Source organism: Leptidea sinapis, chromosome 12 (genome assembly GCF_905404315.1).
Source record: "Leptidea sinapis chromosome 12, ilLepSina1.1, whole genome shotgun sequence".
Lineage (NCBI taxonomy): Eukaryota > Metazoa > Arthropoda > Insecta > Lepidoptera > Pieridae > Leptidea > Leptidea sinapis.
In genome coordinates this window covers 10,625,808-10,636,428 of record NC_066276.1, presented here as the reverse complement: position 1 = coordinate 10,636,428, position 10,621 = coordinate 10,625,808, and positions in this window count along the sequence as shown.

The following is a 10,621-nucleotide window of genomic DNA, read 5'->3' as shown; positions in this document are numbered from 1 at the left end:
GTGGGATATATTTCACTAGTACATTTGTTTGAATTCCAGATTTTTTTAATTTTAAGGTAGCATTTTTTTGTAATTCACTTTAGCATTAAAATTAATCACAAATAAAAAGTATTTTTTCCGTATAATTTTTAATTTAGCCAAGGTACTTTAAATACTGATAAACTTTCACTTGTAATTTCTAGATAGAATTTATTGTTCGTTTCAAATTGTTACCAGTCTGAAGAAAGTCTGAACTGAAGTTCACAATTGCTGAATATGTTGCTGTCCATTCTTTGTCGCTGTGTGTATATTTTCACAGAAATGACCAATATTGCCTCACGAGGCCAGCATGTAAGCAGCCATCGTCGTTACATTGCACATCAAAAGGTCCTTCCAACATCATAGACAATTTACAAGCATCGTCGCGTAATTCCCTTTGATACACTGATCGATTTTTACATAAATTGAAATGCACTTCATGTTAGAATTCGTATGGTAATTTTAATATAGATAAGGTTTTCGCTGCTGTCTTTTATTTGATGAACTGTGAGTAAATGTCGAATTTTAAATTCTCTCTCTACAGAAACTCGTTACTGACATGTATAGCGTGTGATGCTGCCTTTATAGCTATATAGCGTGCGCCTTTAAGGCAGTACGCCTTTAGTAGATATTAATAGTCTGTGTGAATGTTACGTAGAGCGTCCGTTAGAGGCTGATGTTAGAGTTTTAGCGTCGTTTCGGGCTCATCAAACTTAGCCCCCCAAAAAAAAAATTTTTCTATTTTTGAATTTTCAATATCGCATATCGTTAGTTCGTAGTTTGTTCTTAATTGTTCGCTATAAATAATTGTTTGTTCTTTTGTTGTTTATTTAAAAAACAATTAATTAAAAATAGAGGGAAACGCCTACTATTTGGTTCTGCCACTCGCCGGCCGCTGCCGCGGCACGCTACGCTCGGCTCGTGCGTTGTTTTAACTGTTCTAACATAACCTAACCTAACCAATTTTAAATAAGTGCAAATTTAAAAAAAAAATCGAGAACAAACAAATGTTTATAGAGAACAATCAAGAACAAATGGCGAACTAACGATGTAATAAAAAAAAAATAAAAAATCTTTCTTGAGCTGTCGCTTCGCCGGGCGGTAAGAAATCCCCGCGCGCGCGCTTTTTTGTTTTAACTTATATTGTGTTTTGAATACTATATAACTCTTTAAACTTGTGTTATATCGTTTCTCATGTTATCAGTTGCGTTAACATTAAACTTTTCATATACCAACAGTTAGTTTTAGTGAACCCCAACGGCACCTACTCGTGCCATACATGTCACTTACATGTTTAGTAAGACAGAACGCAAAAGCGATAAAATTTATACCTAAATAGAATATTAGCTAAAGCTAGCTTACACTAAAGTTTTGAGTATGTATGAGGAATATTAATTTGATTTTCATTATTAATTAGTACGTACCTAACTATAAATATTTAAAATTAAATTCAATTTAATAATATTTAACAAAAAAATAATAATACAAAGGGAATATCTTTATCCCTGTAATACATTCCGGAACAGGGAGATGATTGGTTAAGAATAACTGGAACATACTGAAAATAGATGTGCAATCCAGGAATGTAGCTTCTTAGGTCACAGGAGTGTGGCAAGCTGGGTACCACGGTGAAGCTTTCTTCCACCAAGCAGCCGGCTACCGAGACCGGCTACGGGGGTTGCTAAAATGATCTGTTTCGGCTATAATCGGCAGCCGATTTTACCACTGCATTATGTTGATGCCTGCATTATTATGATGGGGAATGCCCCAAGAGCGTGGTATACAAGAAACTATGTCAAATGAAATCAAAATCACTTTACTCAAGTAGGACAAGGAAATTACACTTACTTGAGACTTGGCATCTGATGTCTTAAGCGCAAACGGAGTGTCTCAATGGATTTGGGGTTGGCAATGTAATATATAATTAACATAAAATGTTGTTTTCAAATTTTATTTGTGTATTTATCCTTGAAGTGAGGGTTATCACTTTAATAACATAACAAATAAAGCAGGGTGTATCATTTACTATCAGGTGAACGTCTTACTCATCATAATGTATCATAAATAATTAGGTGTGTATCATATTATTCATTCAATATTCTTGAGTTCGAGCACCTTTGAGTTCGAGCGTTCGAAACTTGAAAATCACCTCACTGTGCTTATAATTTGTACCATAAAACAATTGAACCTTTTTGTGGGCTCCAAACCGTGTCCCTGACCGACAGTGAGCGTTGATGCTGGTCGACCGTAGCACGCACCCGTACGTACTTACCGTGTTTTTTTTTTATGGAATAGGAGGACAAACGAGCGTACGGGTCACCTGTTGTTAAGTGATCACCGCCACCCACAATCTCTTGCAACACCAGAGGAATCACAGGAGCGTTGCCGGCCTTTAAGGAAGGTGTGCGCGCTTTTTTTGAAGGTACCCATGTCGTATCGTCCCTGAAACACCGCACAAGGAAGCTCATTCCACAGCTTTGTAGTACGTGGAAGAAAGCTCCTTGAAAACCGCACTGTGGAGGACCGCCACTGTGGTGTGTTTACTTCTCAGACTGATCGAATTCCCTTAGTCCACTCGAACCAACTTTACCAGAACAAGCCTTATACAGCAAAACTGGACAGATCAGTCTACTCTTATACCCACACAATAAAGTGCACAGCACGCCTTAGCTATTACTTCAAAACGTTTGAACGTACACCAGTGGGAGCCTCTTTGCATAGGATCCCGGCGAGATTATGGGTACCACAACGTCATGGGTACAACAATCGGTCTGAAGGGTTAAATTACTGGGCAAATGAGACTTAATATCTTACGTCTCAAGGTGACGTTCATGGAGTATTGCTTTCACTTCTGGGAATGAACTCCCCAGTACCAGCTTCTTACAGCGAAGCGCATGAGGACGATCAAGTCATCGCCGATTTGGTTGATTCTTTAGCATTACGTAGAGATGTTGGTTCTGTCTACATACTATCACGGAGAGTGCTCAGACGAGTTGTTCGAGTGATATAAGCAGGCAAACGCCACCATTGAACATTATGTTAAGCAGCGAATTACTGCGTTTGCCAGAAAATTCTTGCCATGCTACTCTGTGGAATCGATTACTGGCTATGGTTTACCCGAACCGATACGACCTAGGGGCCTGCAACTTCAGAGCATACTCCAAACTTAAAATCCGGCAATGCATTCATTTATCCCTGAGACTGTGGATATCCATAGGCGCTTGCCTCACTATTCCCATGGAATTTGCCCCCATACATTAAAATATTTTAACAAAAAAACAACCGACTTCAAAAACACTACAACACAAACTTTGACTTTGACTATGTTTGTTACCTCAAAACTTTCGACTGGGTGAACTGATTTTGATATTTTCGAAGTACACTAACACTAGTACACTAACAATTTATCTAAAAATGTGTAGATATACAATTTTTTTCAATGCAGCAATAAACGTAAGCGCTTTTCAATTTGATTACAGATAGTTAGAAATACTGCCACAGATCGCACCCTTACTGTAAGTCGTTAAGAAGTCCCATTGATCATCAAATTCGATTACGACAATTACTTGACCATAACAATGTTATGGTAGATGACTTAAATATCCGGATAACATAAACATGATTCGGCCGAGTATCGATAGTTTGCTATACGTATGTATAGCAAATTTAAGACTTTTATGGTTTTCTCATGGATGCCAAATTACAGTGGGACTACACAGGATGCACCAGCTTTCAAATAAAAAAAGAATTATTTAAATCGGTTCACCCAGTCGAAAGTTTTGAGGTAACAAACATGAAAAAAAAGAAACATACCGACGAATTGAGAACCTCTTCCTTTTTTGAAGTCCGTTCAAAAATGCTTCAGGTTGGATTACTAACAAATATGTATTTCACTTATCTTACATTTCACAACGTTGCTAAAATCGAGAAAAGCGGGAAATCTACCCTTATATAGTTAAAAGAAAATTAAAGTGTGTATCATATTATCATTATCATGATAAAAGTTTTTACCAATTTCATAATGAATGTTTACACGAAATTAATTAATTAAAGGAGTGATAACTATTATTATTTTATTTTAGACATTGATTTCGCAAAAAAAATTATTAATTTATAGCAAATATCATATAAAATAGCTTAATTTAAGAACTTCCAAGAACCAAAGTACATTTTTATGTTAAAATAAAATCTTATTAGCAAATAGCTATCTTTCTAAGAAATGCAATATCATCTAAAGTTATACACGGTGCAATGCAGCGGTGTGAACTGGGAAGATCTCGGGGTCGACGAGAGCGGATGCAATTACAAATGGTTACAGTCCTGGACAAAACCGTGCCTGCAATGCAATATCAACGGCACGAATGGACAATTTGCAGCTGGTATTTCAATTCCAGACGTTTCTTTGATTTGCGTTAGTAATTTCGTCATAAGTCTTGAAGTTGTGTAGCTTAACTACGTATGGATTTATCTACGCAGACAATAAACCTACAACCCAATCAGGTTTTAGCACTCACAGTGTCTATATGAGTGTATTGCAGTTATTGTAAAAAAATGCATTTGCGCTCAAGAATAATGTAGGGCCTTGAAGAGTTTCAAGTTTAAATATACTAGGGAATTCCCTAGTATATTTAAACCAAGCAATTTAGCAATTGCTTGAAGGGGCCTTAATTGGTTGAAGATTTGAAAAAATAAATTTTATAACTTCAGTCATAAACAATAGAGGAATGTAGTGAAACTGTCAATCAAGTTATTCGAACCTCATTTTCTTTCTCTTTGGTACCGTATTCTGCTCGACCGAAAAACTCCCTAGTTACCTAGATCTTATTGAATTTATGTGGAGATCTTATAAGCGAATAAAAGTTTGCCCAATAATTGTGTTATAATCTTAAATACGAAATTCTCGTGTCCCGACCGGTGTGTTACCAAACTCCTCAGAAACGGCTAAGCCAATTTGTTTGAAAATCTGTGTGTATCGGGTAGGTCTGAGAATCGGCCAAAATCTATTTTTCATACCCCTAAATGGGATCACCCACCCCTAAATATTATTTATTTTTATTTTATTAAGATTCAGCATTAAAAAATACAAACAACTTCAAATCTTCACCCATCTACGAGCAGCGCCTATTTTTGTATCGCGATTTTAATATAATTCTATTCTATCCACAGATACGCAATAGAGTTGCAAGATGGCAACCAAATATAATGATTATATTAGTACCATATATTTGGAAGATCTGAGAATCGGTCATCATCTTTTTTTTATACCCGAAAAATATTAATTATTTAAAAAAAAAATTTGAAAAAATTTTTAGATAAATTTTAATTATTGAATTTTGTTTATTACTTTATATGGCAATAGAACGTTTGCAGCTAGTAACATTGTAAAATTTGTATTTTTAAGTATAATAAAAATATTTCAATGACTCAGTTGTAGCCTAATGATTTAAACCCAGAAAAACTAAAGCATACATACTTATTTAGAAGTATATATGCATACATACTTATTTAGAAGTATATATGCTGTAACCAACGAAACAAAATCACTATTACTAAGCTGCTAATGTTCCCCGCACTGGAGACGTTCGTTGTAATTGATGTTAGAGTCGGCATTCACGTTTATTAAACACGAATTCAACTTCCGAAACACGGAAATCGATCATTACCATTGAATCTCCCGTATTTCACTCGATTCTAGTTTCTATCTCGTCTATTTCTGGTACAGAACAGTCTGTGTATGACGGCATACTTCGCGGATAAGTGAATACGAAGTTTGGTCGTCAGGCCGGCCCCTTCCCAATTATCGGTTCATCCAACACTGTCTCTTTCAAAGGACTAATCAATTTATACGCTTTTCGTGTTTCGTGACACGTTATGTTTTAATTTTGTTGTCTTTCCACTTTCACGGGCGACTAATATTGCCTTCGTTCTGAAAAACACTTTTTAACGGCTTAAATTAAAATTTTAGTAAAGAAAGCCGATATCATAGTCACGAGTAATTGTTTTATAAGTGTCCCCTAGCTAATAAACACATTCGTTTTTGAAGTTATACTTCTTTAGACGCGTTATGAAAAAATGATTAGAGTGAAATTTTAAGATTCGCACGCATCTAACACAAAAGTAACAGGTTCAAGTTGGTTCCTAAAATTTACTGACGTGTGCGTAATTCGTTATTTTTTTTTGGTTACTTCGACCATTATTAGGACAGGCAAAGGGCTCAAGCCCATACAGCCGAATTCATTATTTAATAATTAATTGTCAAAGCCATCCTTGCAAGATTTTTATAAAATTGTTGTTTCTAAAAACGCAGAATAGCACGAGGAATAAATTTAATGATTTTTGCTTCGTTAGGCCAAAGAAGTATAACTTCTTGCGTGCATACACTACATACACATACATTTTTTTTGTAATGCGAATATATTATAGCTATTTCTAAGTCCAAAAATATAGGCTTCGGATAAGTATTCATCATAAATTCAATACCAAAACTTTCGAGGCACGCTAGTGGGAGGCTCCTTTGTACAAGATGCCGGCTAGATTATAGGTACCACAACGGCGCCTATTTCTGCCGTGAAGCAGTAATGTGTAAGCATTACTGTGTTTCAGTCAGAGGGCCGCCGTAGCTAGTGAAATTACTGGTCAAATGAGACTTAACATCTTATGTCTCAAAGTGACGAGCTCAATTTTATTGCCGCTTTATTGTTTACCTTATATATATTATAATGCTTGGACAAGGGTAATTTAAATACCCCTGAAGCTGTAATTAGTTCTAAGAAATCTCTATGCTTTAAACATGACTATTCAAGTCAAAGTTGAACAAGCTTACTGAAAGTTGCCTGTAATGGCTTATGCAACAAACAATAGAGCAACTTGTTATAAAGTAGATTCAGAGCCACTACCAAAGCCTCACTCTGAATAACACTTCCTACAACATACTCTTGCTACTAATTACTATGCGCTGACTATGTGCACAAATCAAATACTAATTAAAAAACGTTTACTTTTTGTTCTTCAGATCTTCAAATCTCCAAAATAGCGCATAATGGAAACCATTTCTTAATGATTCATATAAACCTTTTATTTTTCAAAAAAAAATTGTTTGTCACGAAATATGAGAAGAATTTTACGAGTACACAAAATGAACCATTTTTATCCGAGACTATTAGCGATGTCGAGGATAAAATGGTTTTGTGGACGAGTTATAAACTCTGCTTTTCATTTCGATTGCGAGGAAATAAAACAGTAGTAAAACATGGACATTTTTAACAATTTTAGCAAATTTGACGAAATTAATAAGCGTACGAAAAAACAAGACCTGTTTCCCGCCGCTTTATTTTTTAATCTTACGATATTGGCTTGGAGGCTTGGGCTCCAGACCTATACAGCCTACTATTAAATTAATTTCGTAATATTTATATTTTTATAATTAATTAAATAACCTACCGTATTTTAATTTAAATTTGAATATCTTTTATGTCTTAAAAACATATGAGGCAAATAAATTAAAGTAATTATTATAAAATAACAAATTCTATCTCTGAACTTTCTATTGTTTTTGGCTGTATGGCTCATTTTCTTTGCCTTAATATATATATATATAAATTTATCAGTAGATACGTTAATGCACTTGTGCACAAAAATCGATTTTGGCAGCCTATATCGTGCACAAATAAGCAATTTCAGAGTATGAGAAGTGAAAATTATTTTTTTCTTTACATTTCTATCTTTGATATACAGTGCGAAAAAAAAATCTCCAAAATAGCCCTAACTTTTACAGTTAGAGCCATGATTGTCATTTAATCCAGATAAAAATTGTATGAAAAATAAATAAATATCTGTTTAACAATACTATTTAACATGACATAGTTTTGTTATTTTTCTAAAGAAAATTGTATTACATTTGTAATAAATTAAAAATGCTTCGAATGAAAACTATGGCGATCTTGCGGGAGAGGTAACCTAGCTCCGTGAAATTCCTTAAGGCCGTTGGCTCAGTCCAGTACAAACGAGCTTACGGGTCCTGATGTGAAGTGATCACCGCCACCCACACATTCTTCGCATAACACGCCATAAATTAGGATATCATCCCCACCATCTGGATGTGTGCGGTGCACCTCCACAGTGCGGTTTTCAAGGAGCTTCCTTCCACGTACTACAAAGCTGTGGAATGAGCTTCCTTGTGCGGTGTTTCAGGGACGATACGACATGGATACCTTCAAAAAAAGCGGGTACACCTGCCTTAAAGGCCGGCGACGCTTCTGTGATTCCTCTGGTCAAATTCACACTAGGTATTCACAATTACAAAAAATTAGAACCATCCATCCATCCATCATCGTTTGTTAAAGTAATGTAATTAGAATTAATGTTCGATAAGTTTTGTAAATACTTAAGCTCCCAGGGTTTCTTTGATTCCGTAACTGAATGAAGAACAAAATTCGCTCACAATACATTTCAATTGGTAAATGTAATAAATGAATAACACAAAATCTAAAGCGATTACTCACAACAGATTGAGGTCAGTTGAGATAAAAGAGCAAACCTGAATGAATAAAATGTAGATTAATATAATTTAATCACATAAAAGAAATTTTATCATGTTGCGAAAGTTTGATGGATTCTGCCAAAGTTTTTTAAATAAAATATTATCACAATAATTAAATTCAACACTAAGATAAATGCATTGCAACAAAATTACCGTATTTTCGCTCAAAGCTCTTAGGAAGGTTCCCAATCAGTCGACAGAGTGCAAAGTGGGCACTATCCGACTTCAGTGGTGGTTTGGTGGGGTATTAACTATGAAGGAGTGACTGAGCGATACTTTTGTGAAAAAGGTATCAAAACATCAGCACAAGTGTATCAAGATACCATTCTTGAGAAGCTAGGGAATTCCATAACAACACCATGTTCAATAACCAAGAATGGTTCTTCCAGCAAGACTAGGCGCCGGTCATAAAGCTCGGTCTACGCAGTCTTGGTTGGAAACGATCGTTTCGGACTTATATAGAATATAAAAAATATGATATAAAAGTAGTAAATGTTATTTGCAATTGGAAATTTCGTTTTCTTTGTTACAGTATTTATGGCAAGACTAGGTATATAGCAGTCGAAACTTATTATGGTGTCATTTGTGGCAAGTTCCATATTCCGGCTTTGTTTTTATACGACGTGATTTGTCTATATGTATAGAAGTATAAATAGATTGCTGAAAATGCCGAGCGAAATTGCGGTGTTTTGTTAACTGTATATATTTGTTGATATCTTCACGCAGTATCGTGAAAGTGAGTTTTGACTGAGAAGTAGACACTGTCCTCAAACAGCAGGTTTTTTTTATATAAAAGGGGGCAAACGGGCAAGAGGCTCACGGGATGGGGAGAGGTGAGGCAACCGCCAATTATCATCCGTAACAACAGGTGTCAAAAAATGCGTTGCCCGCCTTTATGGTGGGAATATACTTTTTTTTTAAAGGTCCCTAAGTCGTATCTGTTCGGGAAAACCACAGCCAGTAATTGATTCCACGAAGTGGCTGTGCGAGGCAGGAAGTTTCTTGCAAAACGCGCGGTTGTGGAATGCTAGACGTCAACGTGATGCGGGTGGTACTTTGCACGTAATGTCCGGTGGTGGAATTCGGCCGCTGGATCAACCCGAATGCCCGAATCAAGATGCAGAGAGAACCCACATCTGTACTCAATGCCATGATGGTTATTAAAAAATGAAGATTCTAGCTAATTGCACCAAAATAAACGAATTGGAAGGCAAAAAGAAGGTCCAAGTAGTTCGAAGGAGGTTCTGTGCTTTATCATCGCGTTCGCATATTTCAAGAGCGTGAAGCTTTCAGTGACACGAGTTAATGACGTGTCAACTACATCGTTCAGTTCAGACTTAGGGTGTGTTCCGATATGCACTGCAACCACTGAACAATGTGACGTCAATTTAGTATACTGTAAAGCCGTTCCTTTATAGCCAGTTATACTGGTTACTGTTTAAAACGAAGCGCAATCCCCTATTCTGTCAACCGCATTTTTGACGCAGGATTCAAATGAGTGTTTAGAGACTGAGCGTTTGGCGATTAAATAAAACAACTGCATGACTGTGAGGAATATGTAGAAGATATATGGAAGATATGATTTATTTAAAGGTTACACGATATATACACAAAATCCTTAAAACTAGTTACCCAATTACAATCGTTACTTAAAAAATATTTACAAGTTCAGAAAATACACACCAATTATACTAAAGCTTACATTTTAACCAATAGTAAAACGTTTCATTCAATAAGAATTGAGAATAATATGATATATATCTATCTCGCTCTAAAACTAATGCTATCGCAGTTTGTGTAAACTCGCGTCGAACCTCGATCATACGATGTCAATGAGCATTCCGCACCTACGTTGTCGCTCATTGATTAAAATTTCATGAATAGCGATCGAGTCTCGACGCTTCACTCGTCAGTCGAGTCCGCTCGGCCTTGCTGTGCGGTTGTGTAACGCGGAGCATATGACTGATCACGTGAGTATGTCTGCGATCGTCGAGAGAAAGTACGATGCTTGAAACTTCACTGAGATGACTACTGGTGATCTGTATGATTCTATGAGTTGATGTA